Raw genomic sequence first — 23940 nt, 5'->3', positions numbered from 1 at the left:
ATGTCGTATTATTTAACTAAATATTATAGCTTTTTATGTTCCTTTTAATATGCCATAGATATAAAAGACTGCTCTATAAATAGCATTCTTTAAGGAAAAAAGTTGATCTCAAACTTCACTGTGTATGTAAATTGCTTTTACTGTGGCTCAGAACTATGCATTTTACTATTTCCTTCTTCGCGATAGTGATTTTTATTGGGGTTCCCAAGGGAAAAAATTAAAATAAGCATTAAAATAATTTAAATGGGTGATTCAAGTCATCCATATTACAGCAGAAACTATGATAGCTTTGCGTACATACAATTTAAAAAGCCTACTTCTGTGCTCGCTTCGGCAGCACATATACTAAAACTGGAACAATACAGAGAAGATTAGCATAGCCCCTGCGCAAGGATAACAAGCAAATTCGTGAATCGTTCCATATTTTAAAAAAAAAGTAAAAAAAATAAAAAAATTAAAAGCCTACTTCAATGAACATAGAATTGCAGATGTTGTTACTGTTGTGTGCTTTTGGACTCCCAGATTATATTACCAGAAGTGGTATTGCAGGGTCAAAAGGGAGCTCAATTTCTACTTTTTTTGAGGAATTCTCATATTGTTTTCCAAAAAGACTGTAACAGTTGGCATTACAACCAGCGATGAATGAGGGGCCTTTTCTTCTCAAATCCACTCTAGCACTGATTGTGTGTGTAGATGTGCCAGTATCTGTGGTGTGACACATTATCTCATTGTTGTTTTGGTTTGCATTTCCCTCATGATTAGTAATGTAGAGTATTTTTTCATGTGCCTTTTGGTCATGCGAATTTCTTTTTTGAGGGAGTTTCTGTTCATTTCCTCTCCCTATTTTTGATGGGGTAGAATATTTTTTGTAGTGTTCAACCAGTGCCTTGTATATCTTTGATATTAACCACTTATCAGATTTTAACCACTTATCACATAGATATGGGGTGAATAGTTTTTCCAATTCCACAGCCTGTCTTTGTATCTTGGTCACTGTTTCTTTTGAAGTACATAACTTCTTAGTTTAGCTCCATTTGTTAATTTTCGCTTCCACTTGCTTGGTCAAAGGTGTTTCATCTTTGAAGATGCCTTTAGCTTCAATGTTTCTTCCATGTAGCTTATGGATTCAGGTCTGATATTCACATTTTTATTCAATTTTTATCTGACTTTTGTGCATGGCATTGCAGGTCAGATTTTATTTTGTTTACATACAGCTGTTCCATTTTCCCAGCACCACTTGCTAAAGAGGCTTTCCTTGCTCCACTTCATATTTCTTGCTCCCTTATCAACGATTAACTGATCAGGGGTCAGAGCAATAGTACAGTGGGTAGGGCATTTGCCTTGCATGTGGCCGACCTGAGTTCAATCTCTGGCATCCCATATGGTTCCCCCAAGCACCTCCAGAAGTAATTCCTGAGAGCAGAGCCAGGAGTAACCACTAAGCATAGCAGGGTGTGACTCAAAAAACGAGAGAGAGAGAGAGAGAGAGAGAGAGAGAGAGAGAGAGAGAGAGAGAGAGAGAGAGAGAGAGATTAAGTGATCATATATTTGCTGGTCTATGCCAGAGTATTCAACTCCATTTTTTCAGTCTTTGTGTTTGTCTTCATTCCAATTCCATGTTGTTTTAATTACTACTGCTTTGTCATACAGTTGAAGTTAGGGAACGTGATGCCTTCCATCTGCTTTTCCCCAAGGATTGCTTTAGCCATTTGTGGGGGTTTGTTGTTTCATACTAATTTCAGGAGTGTGTAATGTATTTATTTGAAAAATATCATGGTAATCATTAGAGGGACCACATTTAAACTGTATAATGTTTTGGGGACTATTGCTATTTTGACAATATTAATTGTTTCAATCCATGAGCAGGGGATGTGTTTCTATTTCCTCATGTTCTCTTATTTTTTGAAGTAGCATTTTATAGTTTTCTTTGTAGAGGTCCTTTACTTCCTTTGTTATGGTGATTCTGAGGTCCTTGATTTCCTGCTGCATAATTTTGAATGGGATAGTTTTTTAAAATACCACTTTTTTCTCTTTTATTATTTGCAAATAGGAAAGCCATGGACTTTTGGATATTGGTTTTGTAACCTGCCACTCTACTACACTAATTTATTTCTTCTAGAAGCTTTTTTTGTAGAGTTAGGGTTCTCTAAGTATAGTATTATTTCATCTGGAAATAGAGCTTGACTTCTTCCTTTCCTATCTGGATGACCTTAATATATTTTTCTTCTCTAAACGCTATGGCAAGTACTTCCGTTATTATATTGAATAGAAGTGGTGAAGCTGGGCAACCTTTTCTTGTAGCCTATTTTAGGCAGAACCTGGAAACAACCTGAGTGTCTGAGAACAGAAGAATGAATAAAAAACAATGGTATATATACCCAATATACTACTACACAGCTGTTACAAAAACTTATGTCATGGAATTTGCCTGTAAGTGGATGAACATGAAGAGTATCATGCTGAGTGAAATGAGTCAGAAGGAGAGGGACAGATATATAATGACTTCATTCATTTGTGGGATATAAAATATAGTACGAAACTAATATCCAAGGCCAGGAAAAAAGGGGTGAGTCAGGTGGAGCTAGTTAAGATAGAGGAGGGTTAATTATGACAGCATTAGTTGAAAATGATCACTCTAGACAAGAAATGAGTGTTGAAAGAAGGTAAGTGGATACACATGATAACCTTTCAGCATCTGTATTGCAAATGATAATGCCTAAAATTAGAGAGTGAAAGAGAAAAGTGAGAAGAGAGGTGTCTGCCATTGAGTAGGCTGGGATGGGGGTTGGTTTGTGAAGGGTGTGGAAGGGAAACTGGGACATTTTTGCTGGGAAATTACACTGGTGGAGGGATAGGAATTAGAACATCACATGACTGAAACCAAATCATGAAGAGCTTTGTAATCTGTGCTATCTCAAGGTGAGTCAACAAAAATAAAAGTTAATATTAAAAAATAAAGAAAATTTAAAAACCTACAAGACCAAGATGACTACCCTCCGACGTCCTGATGGATCCATCACATCCTCCAGAATGGCAATGGAGATTATCCATGACTTCTACTCAAATTTCTTCGATAGCCATGTCCACTTCCCAACATACCAAATTCCACAGGATGGATATGTCATTCCCAACGTTCTCCCTTCTGAAATCTGACACGCCATTTCGTCAGTAAAGAAACGAACAGCACCTGGCCCAAACAAGGTCAGACCTGAACACCTGAAGAACCTGTGGTCAGTACTCATCAATACATTGGCTCGGCTCTTCACAGGCTACCTGTCTGAATGCAAGGTTCCGTCCCAATGGAAAAACAGCAGGACCATACTACTGTTCAAGAAGGGAGACATCCATGACATTGGCAATTATCGCCCGTTCTGCCTATTGTCTGTCATCTACAAGTTGTTCACTCGAGTCATCCTAAATAGGATTGGCAGAACACTAGATGAAGGACAACCATGCGAGCAAGCCTGGTTCTGCAAAGATTCAGCACCATCGACCATATCCACACGATAACCAATCTCATTGAGGTTTCTCGGGAGTTCAAGATGCTGCTCTGTTTAACGTTCATTGATTTAAAGAAGGCCTTTGATTCTGTTGAGACGGAAGCAGTCATTGAAGCCCTAGCCAATCAGGGCAATCAAGCTCAATACATCAAGATCCTTCATGAGCTGTATTGCGGATTCAATACCAGGATCTCACCATTCTACAAAGAAGTAATCATTGATGTCAAGAGAGGGGTTCGGCAGGGTGATACCATTTCACCGAAACTCTTCAGTGCCACCCTCGAGAACATCATGAGACGACTGGAATGGGAAGGAATGGGAGTGAAGATAGATGGTCGGCAACTATACCACCTCCGCTTTGCTGATGACATTGTTTTAATAACACCAAACATCTGCCAAGCGGCACAAATGCTGGCCAACTTTGACCGTGAGTGTGAAAAGGTCGGACTACAGCTGAATCTTACGAAGACAATGTTTATGAGAAACAGCCTCGTTCCTGATGCCCCATTCGCTCTCAACGGAACGACCATCTCCAAATGCAACAGCTATGTGTACCTAGGTCGAGAAGTCAACATGACAAATGACCTGGCACCTGAGCTGCACAGGAGGAAGAGAGCTTTGGAACGCCTTCAAGAACGTCGAAGAAAATAGCTAAGAGGACGAAGAACCTCCGGTTCTGGACATATCTCTTTGATTCCACTTTCTTCCTGCATTGACATACGCCTCAGAGACCTGGGCCCCACGTAAACAGGATGAGAATGCTATTCAGGTCTCCCAAAGAGGAATTGAAAGAGCTATGCTTAGAATATCACGTTTCACTCAAATGAGAGAAAGAATCCAGAGTTCCGACATCCGTTGACGATCCAGCATCAGGGACGCTGTCTCGTTTGCCAAGGTGTCGAAAATCAGATAGGCTGGTCACATAATGAGATTTAAAGACGACCGCTGGACTAGAGCTGTTACTGACTGGATCCCACAGATGTCAAAAGACTGCGTGGCCGCCCACCTACCAGATGGTCAGACTTCTTCATTAAGATCACGAATGATCGGTTTGAGGCTCTTCATGTTCCCAGAGCAAACAGATGCCATTGGGCTACACTGGCACGTGGCAGGGATGAATGGAGACGTTACTGGCTCCCACTCAAGCAAATCGACGACTAACGGGAAGTTAAGTGATTAAGTGATAAGTGACTTCAAATTAAAGCAGTATAGCAACAAAAAATTATGTTATCTAGCTGATGAAATGTATAGACACTTTGACAAAGGAAAAAACTAACATATTTTATAAATATTATTTTAAGGTATATTCTTTTCAACGGAATACAATTATGATCAGATAGAAACAAAGAATATTGGACCAAAGCTATTATACAGTGGGTAAGGCATGGCACTTGTCTTGCATACCCCTTGTCTGGGTCTGATTGTTGGTACCATATATATAGTGCCCTGGACCCTGCCAGGAGTTATTCTTGAACTCAGAGCCAGGAATGAGTCCTGACCATCTCTGTTTGTGGCCCAAACAAAACAAAACAAAACAAAGTAGGAATGTTTGAGCACTTCAACTGTCACAAAAGTTCTTCAATAACAACACTATTATCTAGTATATTTTAGCATTGTTGATACATAATTTTGGAAGGAAATTTTATTTTTATAGAATTAAATAGCCTTCATTTTCATACTAGGGAAGAATGCTATGAGATAAATCAAAATCCATTAAAGAAATTCTTAGCCAAAAATTTTCCATATGTTCTCAATTTGTTTGTTCCAGACGACTTGACCAACTTTATGAGCTAAGGAAGATAAAGATGCCTGAGAGTTGCATCTGGAAGTTCCATGAAGTTTCTAGTTAGTTTTAAAAGGTGTGGTGGTAGTCAAGAGGGAGATTGTGGAACAATGAATGATAGAAAATTCATATTTGCATTTTGTGTTAATTTTAGATGTACTTCTGCATAAGTTAGTCAGAGAAATATGAATTAATTCACCCTGACATTTGTCTGAGCAGAAGAGGAAAATCAGAAAAAAAATTTCTGCTTAAGAACTTGGTCAATCATTTTATTTTTATTTATTTTGTTTTATTTTATTTATTTATTTGATTCTTGGGTCACACCCGGTGACTTACAGGGTTTTACTCCTGGCTCATGCACTTGGGAACTACCCCTGGAGGTGCTCAGGGGACTATAAGGGATGCTGGGAATCGAACCTGGGTCAGCCGCATGCAAGGTAAACACCCTATGCGCTGTGCTATTGCTCCAGCCCTGGTCAATCATGTTAATAATAAGATTTGGGATTGAGATAAACCAGTGACATTTCTTGAGCAGCTTGAACAAGAAGCATCACAAAAGTTTATCCAATGTCAAAAATAATACAGGAGACTTGATTATATAAATAATTTTGGTTATGGAGTATAGATTTACATATATATGAGGCTTTGGGCCGAATCCCTAATATTTAATAATAATAACAAATAATAATAACAACAACACTTTCTAGTTGACATTGGAACACTTGTGTTAGTTTTGCAATACAATTGGCCTGCATCCAGTTCCTTGTGGACAGCATGTAAAATTAGCACGCGAACACCAGATGTCTTTGATGTTACAGCCCTTTAATTTAACAGCTCTTTATTTCAGAGCTCATGTAGGTATATCTCAGGAGGCTGCACCAATGGCAGAAACAGTAACCTCTTTGTTCAGGACAGCAACCCTAATTTCTACTCACTGGTCCTCAGCTACCACTTTTCACTGTCCTGTTGCTGCTCATAGTTTCACTGCTCTGCACTGGTCTTCATCATATGTATTGTCTTCTGATTTGTGTGGTCTTTATCAGTCTCTGATTTTGCTGATCTGCAGTGTTGGAGTTTGTCTCTTTATTATCATTGGTCCATATGTTTTGCATTCCTCCATCACTTTTCAGTTCTTCAGTGTTGTCTGCTGATATGTCTCCCTTCTGCAGGGTCATATATAAGCTTAGGTTATATATATATATATATATATATATATATATATATTCTAATCATTAGCCTTTCTTTCTTTCTTTCTTTCTTTCTTCCTTTCTTTCTTTCTTTCTTTCTTTCTTTCTTTCTTTCTTTCTTGTTTTTATTTTTGTGTCAATCCCAGTGATGCTCAGGGGTCACTCATGGGGCAGCACTCAGGAATTACTCCTGGTGGTGCTCGGGGGATCATATGGGATTCTGGGAATCGAACTCGGGTTGGTCACATGCAAGGCAAATGCCTTCCCCGCTGTGCCATCGCTCCAGCCTCTACCCTACCTTTTTCTGTACATTAATTTTACATAATCAATTTGACCAATTTGATTATCTGGCTAACCCCTGCTTCTTTCCTCTATAATATTAGCATACAAGGATATTCATATAACTATGGTTCTGTAGTATCCAAACTAGAAATTGTAAATTGTAATATCTTACTAAATACACTATTTTTGTGACTTGTAGACGCCCATTTCCCTCCTTCATCACTCCTTCAGAACTCTCAATGGACAGGCGCAGTGAATGGTAGTTGCAAATTCAGTATTCATTGCTCTACGTGAATCGTATATAGAAGGCTAAATTTCATCTGGACTTGCTACCTTTACATCCAATTTGCTTTTCTAGGTTCATTCTGCACATTACCTTTTTTGCCCCAAAACATTTTGTTAATTACATATGTAGATGCTCACAGCACACCCCTATAGTGCATATAATATAGAATCTATTGACAAGAGTGATATTTGCAGGGGAAACCAGAATACCCTTAATCTAAAATTTGCATTTAGACATAAATCTTCCCCATACGTATTTCGCATACCATGGTCATTGACATGTGGACAAAAAGTTGCTGTTAGAGAAAAATAAAGGTATTTAACAAATTGATATCAGTACAGCAATTTGTGCTAAAATGGGACACATCCAAGTGTGAACCAGAAATAGCATGCATAGGCATCAATAAGTTGAGACATTGTGGTAAATCAGAGATAAATTTAGTATTTTTTCACTAAAAAATATGTCAAGAGAAGAGGCATTCTTTATTAAGAGAAGTTATTTGACAGAATTAGAGAGGATCATCTAACCTCAATAAAAAGTTTGATGCTCTTAGATTCTAGGGATGCTCTGTTCTATGTGGTTATAATAGTTCCATGTGGCTACTTAAATTTAAGCTAATTAAAATGAAAAGAATTTGTGCTCCCTTAGAAAATGGGTGTTAAGAAGTTTGACTTACAAGTGGCCAACTGCAGTTCAATTCCTGGTACTTCTTCATATAATTCTCCAAGCATCACTAGGATTGACCCTAAGAATATAGTCTGGAGCAGGCCATGAGCCTTCAACATTTGGTCAAAAACAAAATTTTAATGTTCCAGCCATATTTAGAAAAATATGTAACCCCTACAAAGAAAAACCAGAAGGAAGAAAAATCACTGCTTTACTTATTGTTTTAAAAACTCATAGAAATTAATTGGAAGACTAGAGAAGTAGATTTGTCTTTCTTCCACTCTTGTCTCCTCATCTAGCAAATGAATGTGCTAAATTATATATCCTCTAAAAGTCCTTACTGCTGTGATTTTCAACATAAGAAAATCAACAACTATTAAGATAAAAATGATAAAGAAGTCTCTCTACTAGATAAGTGTCAGGAGGACTGCGTCATGGCTTGGAAGCCAATCTCATGTGCTGGGGGAAGAGGTAGCTAGGATGGTGAAGGGAGCACTAAGTGAATGGTGGCTGGAGGGATTGCTGGGGATAATGGATGCATGCTGAAATTAGACTATGGACCAAACATGATGGCTGCTTGGTATCTGTACTGCAAACCACAGCACCCAAAAGGAGAGAGAGGATAAGAGGGAAGGTGCCTGCCACAGAGGCAGGATGCAGGAAGAGTGAGTGTGGAGGGAGGGATACTGGGGACATTGGTGGTGGAGAATGGGCAATGGTGGAGGAATGGGTACTGGAACATTGTTTGACTGAAACACAGTCATGAAAGTTTGTAAGTCTATAACTGAATCTCATGGTGATTCATTAAAATCACTGTCAGTGTCACTGTACTCCCATTGTTCATCAATTTTCTCGAGCAGACACCAGTAACATCTCCATTGTGAGATTTGTTACTGTTTTTGGCATATCGAATACAGCACGAGGAGCTTGCCAGGCTCTACCATGTGGGCAGGATACTCTTGTTAGCTTGCCAGGGTCTCCGAGAGGGGTGGAGGAATCGAACACTGGTAGGCCACATACAAGGCTACCCTACCCTACCCGCTATGCTATCACTCCGGCCCGATTCATTTAAAAAAAAATTAGGGTTCTCCAGTACGGCCATGGTTCCAGAGGCAAAAGGACTTAATCCAGAGCCCGGCAGCTTGCAGCAGAAAAGTGAATGGACTATGTGTTCAACTACAGTGCCATGCTTCCCCAGGAGGGAAAGAGTGTCACTTCTTTCCAACTTCCCCGCGCCCACCAAGCAGCAAGGTGACTGCCGCCTCAGAGCTTATTAGAAATCCAGGTATGAGCTGGCGTTGATGGGGCAACTGCAGTCTTATGAGAAGGGGGATGGTACCGGCTCATCCTTCATGCCCTACCGAAGTCATAAGTTGCCCCCCACGAGCGGCTCTCTGGCACAGCCATAACACCAGAGGCACTGAAAACAATCTCATAATTATCTGGCTCTTGGCAGAAATAACTCCAGATTTACCTAGTAAAATATCAGAAATCCAAAATTGTGTGGCCGCTATTGCTGCTGTGCAACATCATATGGTTCTTATAACCAGCTATAGAAAACAAATTATTTCACAATGCCTTTTTAGCAGTTCTGATTGCTGGGGGGAAATTCTAAGCAATAATGGTGCATCTTTTGTGGAAATAATGAATATAATCAAAGTAGAGAGAGTTAAGTAGAAATCATCTATGTCACAGGCATTGGGAGGGGTGGGGGAATATATTGGGGTTCTTGGTGGTGAAAAATAAATACTGGTGAAGGGAAAGGTGTTTGATAATTGTATGACTGAGACTTAATCTTGAAAGCTTTGCAATTTTTCCCACAGTGATTCAATAAATAAATACACAGTCACGGTCCTCCCGTTGTTCATTGATTTGCTGGAGAGGGCCCAGTAACGTCTCCATTGTGACACTTGTTACTATGTTTGGCATATCGAATACATCATGGGGAGCTTGCCAGGCTTTGTCGTGTGGGAGAGATACTCTCAGTAGCTTGCCGGGCTCTCTGAGAGGGGCAGAGGAATCGAACTCGGGTCGGCCATATTGGCTGCGTGCAAGGCAAGCGCCCTACCCGCTGTGCTATTGCTCCAGCCCCAATAAATAAATATAACTAAAAAATTAAAAAGAAGCCTTTCTACTGAGTTGTAGGTGGACTTCTTGGTTTCAGAGAACTGTTCTAACTCAAACGTTCAGAGAAAATTCTAATTTTTCCATACTTTAATCCTTACCTACATGATGACTGAATACAGTATTCTTTGATCCACAAATTAAAACAATTATAAGGTGAAGTCTTAAGAGTTGTTCAACACATTTTTAAAGTTGTTATTCAAAGAATGAATGAAAGGACTGAGGAGACAACAAGCCAAGTGGTATAATATACAAAGAGCATGTGTGTGCACTCTGAGTTTGATCTCTGGTATTGCATGTCTCCCTGAGCACCAAACTCAGACTCATCAGTCCTATAAGAACTCAACAACATTGAGTGTTGCTTGAACTGACATTGCTGTATGTGTCCTTATTTAAAAGAATAATAATAAGAAGAAATGATGATGGGACTTATGGATACAAATTTTCATTTGAACTATAATAAAAATAACTATTAAGAAAATTTAGAGAAGAAAAAATTTTTTAAAATATACAAAATTTTATAAAAGAAAGCTAAAGTTAATGTTGTGCCTCTATTACACGGTTATTTTTGGACATGATTAGAAAAGGTATAGGCAGGTAGGCAGGAAAAAAACAATGCACATTTTTCTTATGTTGAAGACATTATGGATGACTTATGACCAGAAAACTCACCTAAGAATAGGAACATTTAACTGCAACTTAGGTTAAGAGTTCATAGAGAAGAATATTGCATGGTTACATCTTTCATAACAAATAATAAAAGAGATAATATGAGAAGTAATTCTAATGATCTAGAGACTGAAATCATCAACATGTTAACCAATGAAACTTCTTTGGAAAATCTACTGATTCTGTTTCCAAAGACATCTTTAATAGACTGAAAATAGCACTATGAGGTAGAAAACCTAAACTGCACACATAGTTTTTGCCACAAAGTGATTGGTCTTTGTATGATCATTTCCTTTTTTGAGCCAATCCACACCCCATACATAAACAGATGAAGACCTTAAAAACCAGCCATAGTCATGCTTAAGACCACTCTCCACATGTTCGGACAAGCCTCATGCATGAAGGAACCGGCAGAGGAACCCAGGCAAGCGGGACCCCGGGGCTGAGATCTCCAAGTCTGCTCGGATCAGGACTGGGCCTCCTTCACCCAGATTCCCCATCTTCCAGTAGGGAGGCATAACACCCACCAACTGCTCCCGGTACCATGTTATCCCATCAACGGCCAAGACCCAGGGACTATAAAATCCAGCTCCAGGAAGTGCACGGCCACCTTCGCAGATGCGTGACCTCTTATTGTCTAGTCTCACTCTTGGAGTATCTGGAAGGCTACCAAGTGTATCCTGCCACACAACAGAGACTGGCAAGCTCCCAGTGGCATATTTGATATGCCAAAACCCAGTAACAATGATGGGTCTCATTCCCCTGACCCAGAAATAGCCTCCAATGTGGCATTTGCTAAAACCTCAGGACTAGGAAGAATGGAGATGTTACTGGTGCCTGCTCGAGGAAATCAATGAACAACAGGATGAGTGATACAGTGATACATAAAGATGTCTTTTAACATTAATGGTCATTAAGATTCTTTTCCCCATTATTATTTTGTTTTGTTTCGCACTCAGGCTATACTCATTGTGTTCTGAGATTCCCTCCTTGCTTAGTGCTGGGGACAGTCACTCCAGGGGGAGTTTGGGGGACAGTGTAGTCTGAAATTGAATATGGGCCTTCTGAATATGAAGTATCTGCTCAGTCCATTGATCTATCACCATGTCCCAAGGACTATCATTCTTTAATCATTTGAGTAATAATAAAAATGGTTATAGATTCTACTCAGTACATCTTTACTATGTATCATCCACTGTTCAGAAGATTTTTATTTAATGCTTAGTGTTCAAAGTCCAGTGAGATAGGAACTTATTATAACCATTAAACAAAAATCTGAATTAAAGTATATTAAGTAATTTGTCCAATTTTGGCCTATAAAAGAACTAATATTTGAAGTATATTCTGTCCCATGACAGAGCTCACATTCTTAAGTAGTATATTGACTTTCCATCTAATATTTTCTGGCCAATTTAATTTTATATTTAATAAAAATCTTTCTTTTATTTCAGTATATTTTATTACCATATTTTATTGTAATAAAAATACTTTTCCAGAAGAAAAATGTTCTTTTCATTTATTTCTCCTATAGAATCTCCAAAAACTTTCAGCATCTTAACTATCAGTCATATTTACTGATTGCTTTCTTTGTTAAAGTGACTATTATATGCTAGTTACCTTAGATTAAATAACTTAATTTTCAGATGTCCATTTGAAATTGAGAATATTATTGTAGTAATCAGAAAGAAGATGGAGAGCTGGGTCTGAGTCCTCAGGAAGTAATAAAATAAATATGTGATATCAGGAATTTTTTCATTACCAACTCTAACCAAAAATCATTAAGTCTGGAGTCACTGGCATTTAATAAGACTTTGGGACTGATGGGACCAGACTTAAGAACTGGTTCAGAGATGACTTTGACCTTTCAGAGAAGAAAAGCTCAAACAGAAACAAAAGATAATGGTCAGAACATGAAGTGGCTTTCCAAAAGTTCTAAACACTTCCCTTTGACAACATCCTAATAGTCGACTTGTATCTACATAGAAAGTCCCATGTGGAGGCAGTTTAAGATAAAAATCTATAAAAGTACCACTGCAAGGGCAAATAGAATACTTCCCCATTCTGTGATTGTCACCCACATATCACTCTGAGATGTGTGCTCTCAGTTCTATCCCCTCTGAAGAAAATCACATTCGGTCTTGAAACCACTTGGGGTATGGTGTCGCCAGCACATCAACCTGTACCTTGAGGTGAGTGCATAAGCAGCCTGATGGTGCCTTCAGGCTTCCTGATACCCTAAAATTGCCACTGTGCCTTTGGCTAGACCCCAAGAACTTGGGGCCAAGTTTACCAAGATATTAAAAGGCCAAAATTTAGGTGTATGGGAGTCACGCACCACGTACCACCTTCGGCTCAGCTATACAAGTTCATCATTTACTGGCCTTATTTCAGAGACCAATAAATAAAAACCAAAAGAGATAAAAAGCCACAGTTAATCTTGGTTCTGTGAATGGCTGAACAGACTGGAATAAATTAGAGGGCGTGGGGTGGGGTGGCGGTTGACCTGGTGCTGGCTCAAGCAGATGCCCTGGCAGCCGCTAGCTTCCACAATCCAAAATCGCTGCATGACCCTCGCCTGACTCCACTGTCTCAGGATGGACCTCACCAAGATATAGTCTGCTGAAAATTTGGGTACATGGGTTTTGTGACTGAAATCTCCAGGTTTTCTCAGAGTTGGGGTGGGCTACCTCTCCCCACTTCCCAATACTCTTGGAAACTCTGGCAGTCACCCCCACAAATCAACTCCAGCACTACCATGTAAGCTAAATTACCCAACCCCCCTGTACTTGGCATTCACATCCACATGCCAAATCAGCCACCCAATTGTAAAGCTACTCCAGCCTTACAGTCCTGATAAAAATACTCAATTTCCTGAATAAACAGCATGAACTCTATTGCAAACCATAGTGCACAAAAGGAAAAGGAGAGAGAGAAAGAAGAAAGTTACCTCCCATAGAGGTGGGGGTGGGTTTTTGGGGGATGGTGGTAGAGACACAGGGGACATTGTTGGTGGGAGATGCACACTGGTGGAGGGATGGGTGCTGGATCATTGCATGACTGAAATCCAATTATGAACAGCCTTGTAATGGTCTATCTAATGGATATTCAATTATATTTTTTTAAATAAAAAAGTAATGTGCAGTTCATGTCCAATTCAATCAGCTTAATCAATGGCTGAATAAATAGCAGACCTTTCTGGAAAAGCTAGATAGAAGTTAGGACAGATATTTCTCTTCTGCAAAGACCAATTCCTACTTCCGGCCTGAGTTCCACAGGTCCCTGAGAAATTAGGTAGTGGAGATCATTTCCAATGCAGGGTAGAACAAGTGTCAATCAGTTTCAGTTTGCTGATGACTGTGTGGAGCTGGTAAGGGGGAAGAACCATACTGTGAAGCTGCTCAAAGAAGATTTTGGTAAGTCCAAAATCTCCACAGACATTCTGTGGGTGACTGGGGTGGTAGAAAGGAAGATAGTAGATATTCCTCAGGAACATATCACTTCTCTTTTGTCCACACACCACATGAGCCACGTGCAACAGTATTGTTACTCCCCATTATGGATAAAATACAAAGAGACAGAAGCACCAGATTTAGCATTCTAATTGAGACCACACAGAAGAGGATTGATTGATAAAATCAAATTGAGTTATGTTTCATTCCAAACATCATGCATTTATGTGGGGATTTATAGAGAAATTCCTCTCCAAAACATGCACACACATATGCATGCACAAAGACACACACAAGCACACACTAATATATACCAAAATTAATCATTCAGCTATTTGAAATTTGTCAATATGCTTGAAATTTTAAAATATCTGGCACTGCAACAAAAATAAAATAAAGAGAATGGATCACTGAGTGGTTTGTGTTTCCCACACAACACCGTGTAGTCTTTATTTGGGTCATTCTTTTACTATTTGTAAAACTATACAACTGTCGTTGCATATTTCCATAACTTTGGCTTCTTAAAAAGAATTAATCATTTATACCAAGGTCTGTCATTTAAAATCGAGTCTTATTCCCCATCTATTGGGGACATCAAACAGATTATATAGAGGCTAAATGCAGCAAAAGGAAATGTCACATCTTATAATTGGGGAAATATAATATTTAATAGGAAATGAGGCAATTAGGCTGAATGAGAGAACTAGGAAGTGAAAATTTAATAAAGTCCTAAAATATAGTTTCTGGAAGAAAATAAGGGCACAAAAAGTTCTCCAGAAACATTTTTTTTCATTACATTTAATTTCTTTCTGTTTGGGGACCACACATGCTGGTGTTCAGGTCTTACTCCTGGTAGGACATGAGGTCATATGTGATACTAGAGATTTAACCTGATTCAGTGATGTACATGCTGTACTATTTTAAAAATGCAATTAAAGTCCAGGATATTGTGGCAGGAAAGATAGTACGGTAGGTAAGGCACTTGCCTTGAACGTAACAAACCTAGCTTTCCTCTCTGTCACCACTGACATGAGCAATCTCTGAGCACAGAAAGTGTAGGAAGCCTTGCTCACCATTGGATATGGCCAAAAAAGAAAATAACAATAACATAATAAGCCTTTAGTACTTTTACATAAACTCATATTCTTTAGACAAAAGTAGTCTGGTAATGAGGGAGACTTTAAATAATTTATCTTAATTGAATGCTATTTGTTCTAAAATAGCTATATAAAACTTTATATATAAAGTCAGAATGGAATTTATTAATATTTTATCACATAAATTTGCATATTTATACGTGTAATAAATTAATAATGATGCTATCATTTGCTTAAGGATACATTGTACTTTTCATCAATATTTTGATATTACAATGACTTTTCTATGTATCAACTATGAATATTTAATAAACCTAAATATTCTAAATTTCTTTTCTCCAACCTACTAGAATTTCCATTATTTTATATCAAATGCAGTATTGGTTATTTCTTGCCTAGAGTTATGTGTTATGTCTCCTAATGTCCAATGGCCTTGTTCATATTTATAATTAGAAAATGTCTACCTTTATTATTACCATTTTTCTTTATTCAAATTGTTGCAGCATCTATAATTATGTTTAATAATAAAAGTCCACTTCTTTATCAAGGTTATATGCCCACATTGAAACTATGTTTGGTTTAAATAAAGGATTCCATAAATTTATTTAGAGAATATCTAAGAATTAAGGTAGCACTGTAGCACTGTCCTCTCGTTGTTCATCGATTTGCTTGAGCAGGCACCACTAACGTCTCACAACAAATTGTGAGACTTGTTGTTACTGTTTTTGGCATATTGAATATGTCACGGGTAGCTTGCCAGGCTTTGCCATGTGGATGAGATACTCTCGGTAGCTTCCTGGGCTCTCCAAGAGGGGTGGAGGAATAGAGCTCGGGAAAGCTGTGTGCAAGGCAACGCCCTACCTGCTGTGCTATCACTCCGGCCCAAGAATTAAGGTACAATAAAACAAACTGGGATAAGGCAAAGATGTAAATAGGTACAATTTGGAGAAATGTTGTATCACTATAGGGGATCTTCGTAGAACTAAGATCTTACTGACATATGAAGTCAAGTGAAGCTTATTCCTGAGTTTGTAAATCTCTTCTTTCCTTGAATATAAGTAGATAAATTCTTTGGCAAAATTGTGTTGATAACCAAAAGGGGTGAAGAGAAGGCAATTTTATCCATATAAAATTCCTACAATATATCTATTTTATATGACAAAAATATCAGTTGTGCTCATAGTTCCTTAAAGCTGTAAAGGGACCTGTAGAATTAGCTTAATTGTTCCATTTGTAGGTAAAGGCTATAGAAGAGACATGGAAAATACAGAAAATTATTATAGAATTTGGGTTTAATTAAACTTGTAATGATGTGGACTAGACAGTTCAGTGATATGTATTTTTTCAAATTCAACTGACCTAGTGTTTTTATTTCTGATATTATAGAATGTCAAGTATTTAACTCTTCTATATGTGTGTCATTGTCAGCAGTCAGCAGCCTCACTACAAAAGTTTCGGTGCCATCCTACCAGCAAAAAGACACCTTTTATTCATCCCAACTTTCTCCTTTTCCTCTGGTAACATACAAGTTTTACAGAGAGATTTAATTTAAAACTGCCTCCTCAAATGGCCTTGGTACCCCCAAAAGACTTCTGTACTAAAACCAAACCCACAAAACTATACAACCAGACTAAGAATTCTTGGGGGAGAGTCCCAAAGTAAATAAATGAATACAGCTAAAGTATCAAATATACTTACAGGTTTGGAAGAATGTTCAAACCAAGGCAACTTCATTTTGTTATATATATTTTTAAAAATATTACATAGGGCAGAGTGTACTGAGACTTGTTCTGTACTGTGTTCGGTGAGAACAAATTAGGTTGCAATAGAAGTGATTTAAGCGGTAGGTTTTCATTTCACAGTTGATAACAGAAAAGACAGAGACCATTTGGTGCCTTTTTCAATGTCTGCCAAAAAGTTACTTCGTGTCTCAAATACTGATTCTTTCAATGATGTGCAGAAAGGACTGAGCCCCAAGGGAAACCTATGAAATTGGTTGAATGCCAAAGCTGGCATTTTATTGTTGCTGAAATAAAACTAATCTTATATTTTTAAATATCATTAGATTTCTCTCTTCCTCTAAAATCAGTTTGTTTCCTTATTGCATATAATTATGAAGCTTGGGATTAATTTAATTCAGTTCTTATTATCTATATAGACCTTTTAAAACTCCTTTTTTCATTTTTAAAATTAACTCTCAGATATAAAATTATGAAATAAATTTCAGGTACTGGAGAGATATTACTCTCCAGTGGGTAGGGTTCTTGCTTTGCATGCTGTCAACCTGGGTTTGGTCCCTGGAATCCTGCTAACCCCAGCAGGAGTGGTCCCTGAGTGCAGAAACAGAAGTAATTTCTGAATACAACTAGGTTGACATCCCTACCTCCAACCCCTCTCCCCCAAGAAAAAGAACAAGGAAAAAAGTAGATTTTAATTAACTACAATTTGTCAACTGAGAAAAAATTTATACGGGATGGAATAGAAGAAAATAATGTTATAAAACCATTGCCCTTTGATTTGTCCTTTTCTTAAACTCAAGCATGAAAACTATAGCAAAAGGTCAGTGAGGAGTAGACCTCTAAAAAACCTTAGACTTCAGATCATTCTCCCTTGATCTTCTCCAAAACACTGCAAATTGTTTCAATTGAAAGTACATTAATAAAGAGGGAGGAACTGCAGAAATATGACTAGGGATATAGAAATAGGTAATCCATCCTGGAAATAAGACCAATCAGATGCATTTTAGATATTAAATTTTGAGTTGTTTTTTATTAATATATATCTTTAAGATTGACTAAATTTCCAAGTCATATAAAATAGTATCATATTTAGAAACTTGAATCAAATGAAATTTCTGTCTACTTTATTTAATGAAATGGTAAGTCAAACTTTGTTTCAAATAACATCAATAATATATATACTTTTTATTAATTTAAATAGTTCATTAGGTTTAAAATGAAGCAATTCACAATTTGATACTTCATTTTAATAAAAAAGATACAGTGAAACAGGCATCAAGCTAGGAATATATTTAATATTCTCTATAGTTCACAGGGCTGGAGTGATAGCACAGTGGGTAGGATGTTTGCCTTACACGCTGCCAACCCGGGTTCAATTCCTCCATCCCACCTAAGGATAGTAGATACAAGGGACAGATAGATTGCTCCATAGCTGGAATCTTGCCTCATTAGCAAAGGGGAGAAGGCATCTGGAATAGAGAAGGGATCACTAAGAAAATGATGGCTGGAGGAATCGGTTGGGATGGGAGATGTGTGCAGAAAGTAGATAAAGGACCAAACATGATAAACTTTCAGTGTCTGTATTGCAAACCATAATGCCCAAAAGTAGAGAGAGATTATGGGGAATCATGTCTCCATGGAGGCAGGGGGAGGGTGGAGCAGGGAGTATATCGGGGACATTAGTTGTGGGGAATGTGCACTGGTGTAGGGATGGGTGTTTGATCATTGTGTGATTGTAACCCAAACATGAAAGCTTGTAACTATTTCAGGGTGATTCAATAAAATTAAAAAAAATCCCTCGTCCCTCTTTGAGAGCCCGGCAAGCTACCCAGTGTATCCTGCTCACATGGCAGAGCCTGGCCAGCTACCGTGGTGTATTCAATATGCCAAAAACAGTAACAACAAGCCTCACAATGGAGACGTTACTGGTGCCCGCTAGAGCAAATTGATGAACAACGGGAGGACAGTGCTACACTCCTACAGTGCTATAATTCATACTAGGTAGACCTTAGAGTAGGCTCGAAATCCCATATTCCTACCAATTAGCTAAACATTTTGTGCTACTATGGACTTTGAAATTGTCTAGTCATCATACAAACAAGATAAATTTGCAGTGCAGATTATCTGAATGAGATGATTTGATAGCTCTCTCCCATTTCAACGAAGTCAAGGGGGATCACAGAAAACTATCAGTCTGTATTTTAGAAAATCACAAAATGACATATTAAAAATTATAGACATAATACCACAATGTAAAAGTAAAAGATGGCTTGGTCTAAAGGGAAAATATGCTAAACAAAGCGAACTCAGATTGCATTGGATTTAACCTAAAAATAATGCCACTTATCATTAATAATTCTTTTGCTTCATATTCACCATTTGTGATTACAACCTTGAGAACACTTTTTTCTGTCTTGTAAAATAAAGAGAACTCAGGCAATCATCTGGATTATTCATGACATGAAATAGACTGTTTCCCCTTTGAATATCAAAAGAGTTAAGGTCAGTGCTAGTAACCTGATGTCTTAGAAATATACTCCTGCAGAAGTTTATAAACCATCAGGTATAATCAAAAGCTTTTATGATGGATTCAATCTAATTTTTAAAGAAAATTCTTCCTATGAAAACAACCGCAGTGCAGTTTGGAATTTTTTTTTTATCTAAATGGGTAGAGATTTCACAAAATCCCAGCTGCAGTCTGAGGTGATTCAATGTGTTTCTGCACAGTTAAAAATAAGAAAAAAAAGAAATAAAAAATTTAAAAGATGCATTGATCTATAAATTACTATATTTAAGACAGTGGTGCAATTATAGCACCCATTCAGCTAAATGAAGTTAAATTCAGAATTTCTCTCCCAAATTGTCTATCCCAATATTTTATTTATGAGCTCAGTATTTAATAAATCTCAAATTTTTTCTTTATATTTCCTAGCATATGAAAATCATTTAAAATGTTTTTGTTTATCTGAAGTATAGGTCAAAGAAGTTTTCAAACAAATTTGTATGAGCAACAAAGGAAACATTAAATATTTAATTTTTATGTTTATCAAATATGTTGATGTGCATATACTTAAGCATAGTAGCTATAAATGACTATTTTATCAAGTAAAACTTAACCAGAAAAACCTTGATAGCTCCAAGAATTTGGAAGTCAGTGATACTTTTTCTAGCACTAAAATATGAGTAATGGTTTTTAGAAAAATAGTTGACAGCAAATATATATAAGTAAAGTTGTTCAATGTGTGTGCGTTGAACAGCTGTGAGAGGGAAAAATAGCACATGCATGAACCTAGCTGCACTGAGTACAGATCAAGTCTGATAGCATAAATCAGAGATCTTAATTGTGTTAGTTTTTTAAATCACCGTGAGATACAGTTACACGTTTTCATGTTTGAGTTTCAACCTTACAATGATCAAACACCCATCCCTCCATCAGTGCACATTCTCCACCACCAATGTCCCCGTATACCCCACTTTCCAATCCTCCCCTTGCCTCCATGGCAGAAAATTTCCCCCATAATCTCTCTCTACTTCTGGACATTATGGTTTGCAATACAGATACTGAAAGGTTATTACATTTGGTCCTTTATCTACTTTCAGCACACATCTCCCATACCAAATGATTCCTCCAACCATCATTGCCTTAGTAATCTCTTCTCTATTCCAGCTGCCTTCTCCACCAGCACATGATTCCTAGCCCTTGTGTCTATTGTCCTTGAGTGTCATTTTCATATTATGTTATTTTGTATTCCACAATTAAGTGGAGTCCTTCTATGTCTGTCCCTTGCTTTCTGACTCATTTCATTTGGGATTATACTCTCCATGTCCATCCAATTATAAAAATGTCATGACTTTATCTCCTCTAACAGCTGCATAATATTCCATTGTGTAGATGTACAAAAGTTTCTTTAACCTGTTCTTGGGCACTTGGGTTGTTTCCAGATTCTGGCTATTGTGAACAGTGCTGCAATGAACATACCAGGTGTAGATGTCATTTCTACTGTGCTGTTTTACACCCTCAGGATATATTCCCAGAAGTGGCATTGCAGGGTCATATGGAAGTTCCATTTCTAGTTTTTGAAGGAATGTTCATATTGTTTTCCAAAAAGGCTGGATATTCAGCATTCCCACCAACTTTGAAAAAAGCGTCCCCTCTTCCTCATATCCATGCCAGCACTGGTTGCTTTTGTTCTTTTGAATGTATGCCAGTCTCTGGTGTGACATGATACCTCACTGTTGGTTTTATTTGCATCTCCTTGATGATTAAGGATGTGGAGCATTTTTTCATGTGTCTTTTGACCATTTGTACTTCTTTTTTGAGGAAGCTTCTGTTCAGCTATTATCCCTATTGGGGGTGGGGGGGGCGGTTGGAGGTTTTCTCTTGTACAATTATACTATTGTCTTGTATATCCTGGATATTAACGCCTTATCAGATGAATATTGGGTAATCATTATTTCCCATTCAGCAGATTCTCTGTATTTTGGTCACTCTTTCTTTTGAGGTGCAGAAGCTTCTTAGTTTAATATAGTCATATTTGTTTATGTCGGTTTCCACTTTCTTGGTCAATAGTGTTTCATCCTTAAAAATGCTTTCAGCTTCAATACCATGGAGGGTTCTGCTTACATTTTCCTCCATGTACCTTATGCATTCAGGTCTGATATTGAGGTCTTTATTCTACTTTGATCTGACTTCTCTGTCTTGGATTAGACAGGGATCAGAGTTCATTTTTTTTTTGTACGTAGCTGTCCAGTTTTCCCAGCACCACTTATTGAAGAGGCTTTCATTGTTCCACTTTACATTTCTTGCTCCTTTGTCAAATATTAAATGATCATATATTTGAGAGTCTGTGACAGAATATTAAATTCAGTTCCATTGGTCTTTGGGTCTGTTTCTAGTCCAATACCATGCTGTTTTAATTACTACTGCTTTGTAGTACAGTTTGAAGTGTGGAAGGTGATTCCACCCCTACTGGGCCTAGCTGGATAGGGGGACAGTAAGCAGGTCCCTGAAAGCTTGCTGTTATTGGCACTGTACCTCTGAGTTTCCATCCTCCACAGACCTGGCTTGGCTTAAAAACAGGCTCTGCCCATGATCAGTTGCACAGCTCTGAAAGTACTCCCACTGGGACTGTTCCTGGATAGGGGAAGAGTAAGATTGTGTTCTTAAGAGTGATTTAGCATGATAAGTGAAATGAGTCAGAAAGAGAGGGACAGACATAGAAGGACTTGCCTCATTTGTGGAATATATATATATTTTTTCATCACGGTCACGGTCCTCCCGTTGTTCATTGATTTGCTCGAGTGGGCCCAGTAACGTCTCCATTGTGAGATTTGTTGTTACTGTGTTTGGCATATCAAATACATCTTGGGTAGCTTGCCAGGCTCTGCTGTGCGGTTGAGATACTCTCGAATGCTTGCCGGGCTCTCCGAGAGGGGCGGAGAAATCGAACTCGGGTTGGCCATATTGGCTGCATGCAAGGCAAATGTCCTGCCCGCTTTGCTATTGCTCCAGCCCTTGTGGAATATAAAATAATATAATGAGACTAACACCCAATGACAGTAGAGACAAGGGTCAGGAAGATTACTCCACTATTGGAAGCCTACCTCATTAGCTGGGGAGAAGGCAGCTGCAATAAAGAAGAGATCACTAAGTCAATGGTGGTAGGATGGATCATTTGGGATGGGAGATGTGTGTTGAAAGTGGATAAAGGACCAAATATGATGACCTCTCAGTATCCGTATTGCAAAGCATAATGCCCAAAAGTAGAGAGAGAATATGGGGGAAATTGTCTACCATAGAGGCAGGGGAAGGTGTGCGATTGGTGGGGGGTAATACTGGGGACATTGGTGGTGGAAAATGTACATTGAGGGAGGGATTGGTGTTCAATCATTGTATGACTGAAACTCAAACATGAAAGGTTTGTAATTCACGGTGATTCAATAAAAAGAAAATAAACTTTAAAAAGAGTGACTTAGCAATGTTAGAAACTTATTTCTCTATCATGTAAATTAAGTGCTGAGGCTGTCATAAAGAAATGGTAATAACAACTCTTTGGTTATTATTATCAAAGACCCAGATTTTTCACTAATATTCTGTGTGATTCTTATGAAATGGCCTCCATAATTCAAGGTAGCTATTGGCACTTAAATCATTAACTTCAGATTTTAAGCAAGAGTGTGGAGAAATAAAGGAAGAAAGCCATATGCCTTATTCCTTATTGGTCAGATTTACTTATACATCATCCACAAATGAGAGGAAAGCACAAAATACAGTCTTAAGCATGTTTCAGTGTTTTCTTGTAAAATTGAGATTAGGTAAATTTTGATAGATAATGAATATACATAATTAATTGATAGATACTCAGAAATTGCTAAGATTACTTCTTTAGGAAAAATGAACAAGTTGAAGAAATAAACAAACATTGAACAAGTGATAAATGTCAAGGGCAAAGAAACTTGTTGTATTATTTTTCTGTATCCCTTATACTGTCAAGGATTTAATAGTCTGATATCTTTTGTTTATCCCAAGTACCACATACATCCTACTGATAAACACATTTATTAATGGCGTTCCTCTTTCCAGAAATATCATATTTGCTTACGAACAATTGAATGTGTCTTCACAGTTGATACTTCTAAAATTATTTTCTAACAACTTGACATATCATTTCGCCCTTCAATATGGGTCATGAGGAAAACATACCTTAACTTCAGAATAATTTATGTTCAATTGCATATACATACGTATAAAAGGTAAATATCTTCTGAAAAAAAGTTTAACTCAGCTAGAGAAAAGGAAAGTTGAATAAATAGCAGAGTATATAATACTGGCGGTTATTTATTTTTTAAAATATCTGTCTTCTGCTTTGCTTCTATTTCCCTCCTCTGCTTCTCTTTGTCACATTCTTATTTGTCACAGCCACTTTTTCTAGGCTTCTGCAGGGCTTGGCCTTTTCTACTTTAAAATTAAAAGAAACAATAGCAGTGGAATGCCATGCGTGGCATATTTGGAAAGGTAGTAAATATTTAATAGATGATACAGTAAATAATGTATATAATTTAGCAAGAAACAATGTAAATATTTCATAGACTGCAGTGCAGCTGTTAGTTTGGAATTAAACCTGTGAATCTGGAGGAAAACTGCAGTTGGAAATGTGT

General features: G+C 37.8%; 1 non-coding gene across 1 annotated transcript; it reads left to right on the top strand.

The window, feature by feature from the left end:
• The first annotated feature begins 321 nt into the window (after nt 1-321).
• LOC130034354 (U6 spliceosomal RNA) lies at nt 322-428 on the top strand. Its single transcript, XR_008794119.1, has one exon. It is a non-coding gene; the product is annotated as a U6 spliceosomal RNA (small nuclear RNA).
• Nucleotides 429-23940: the final 23512 nt, after the last annotated feature.

This window comes from Sorex fumeus, unplaced genomic scaffold, assembly GCF_029834395.1.
Source record: "Sorex fumeus unplaced genomic scaffold, SorFum_2.1 ptg000058l, whole genome shotgun sequence".
In the NCBI taxonomy this organism is placed as follows: Eukaryota; Metazoa; Chordata; class Mammalia; order Eulipotyphla; family Soricidae; genus Sorex; species Sorex fumeus.
Note: the sequence above shows the minus strand (reverse complement) of the source record. Positions and strands in the feature narration are given on the sequence as shown.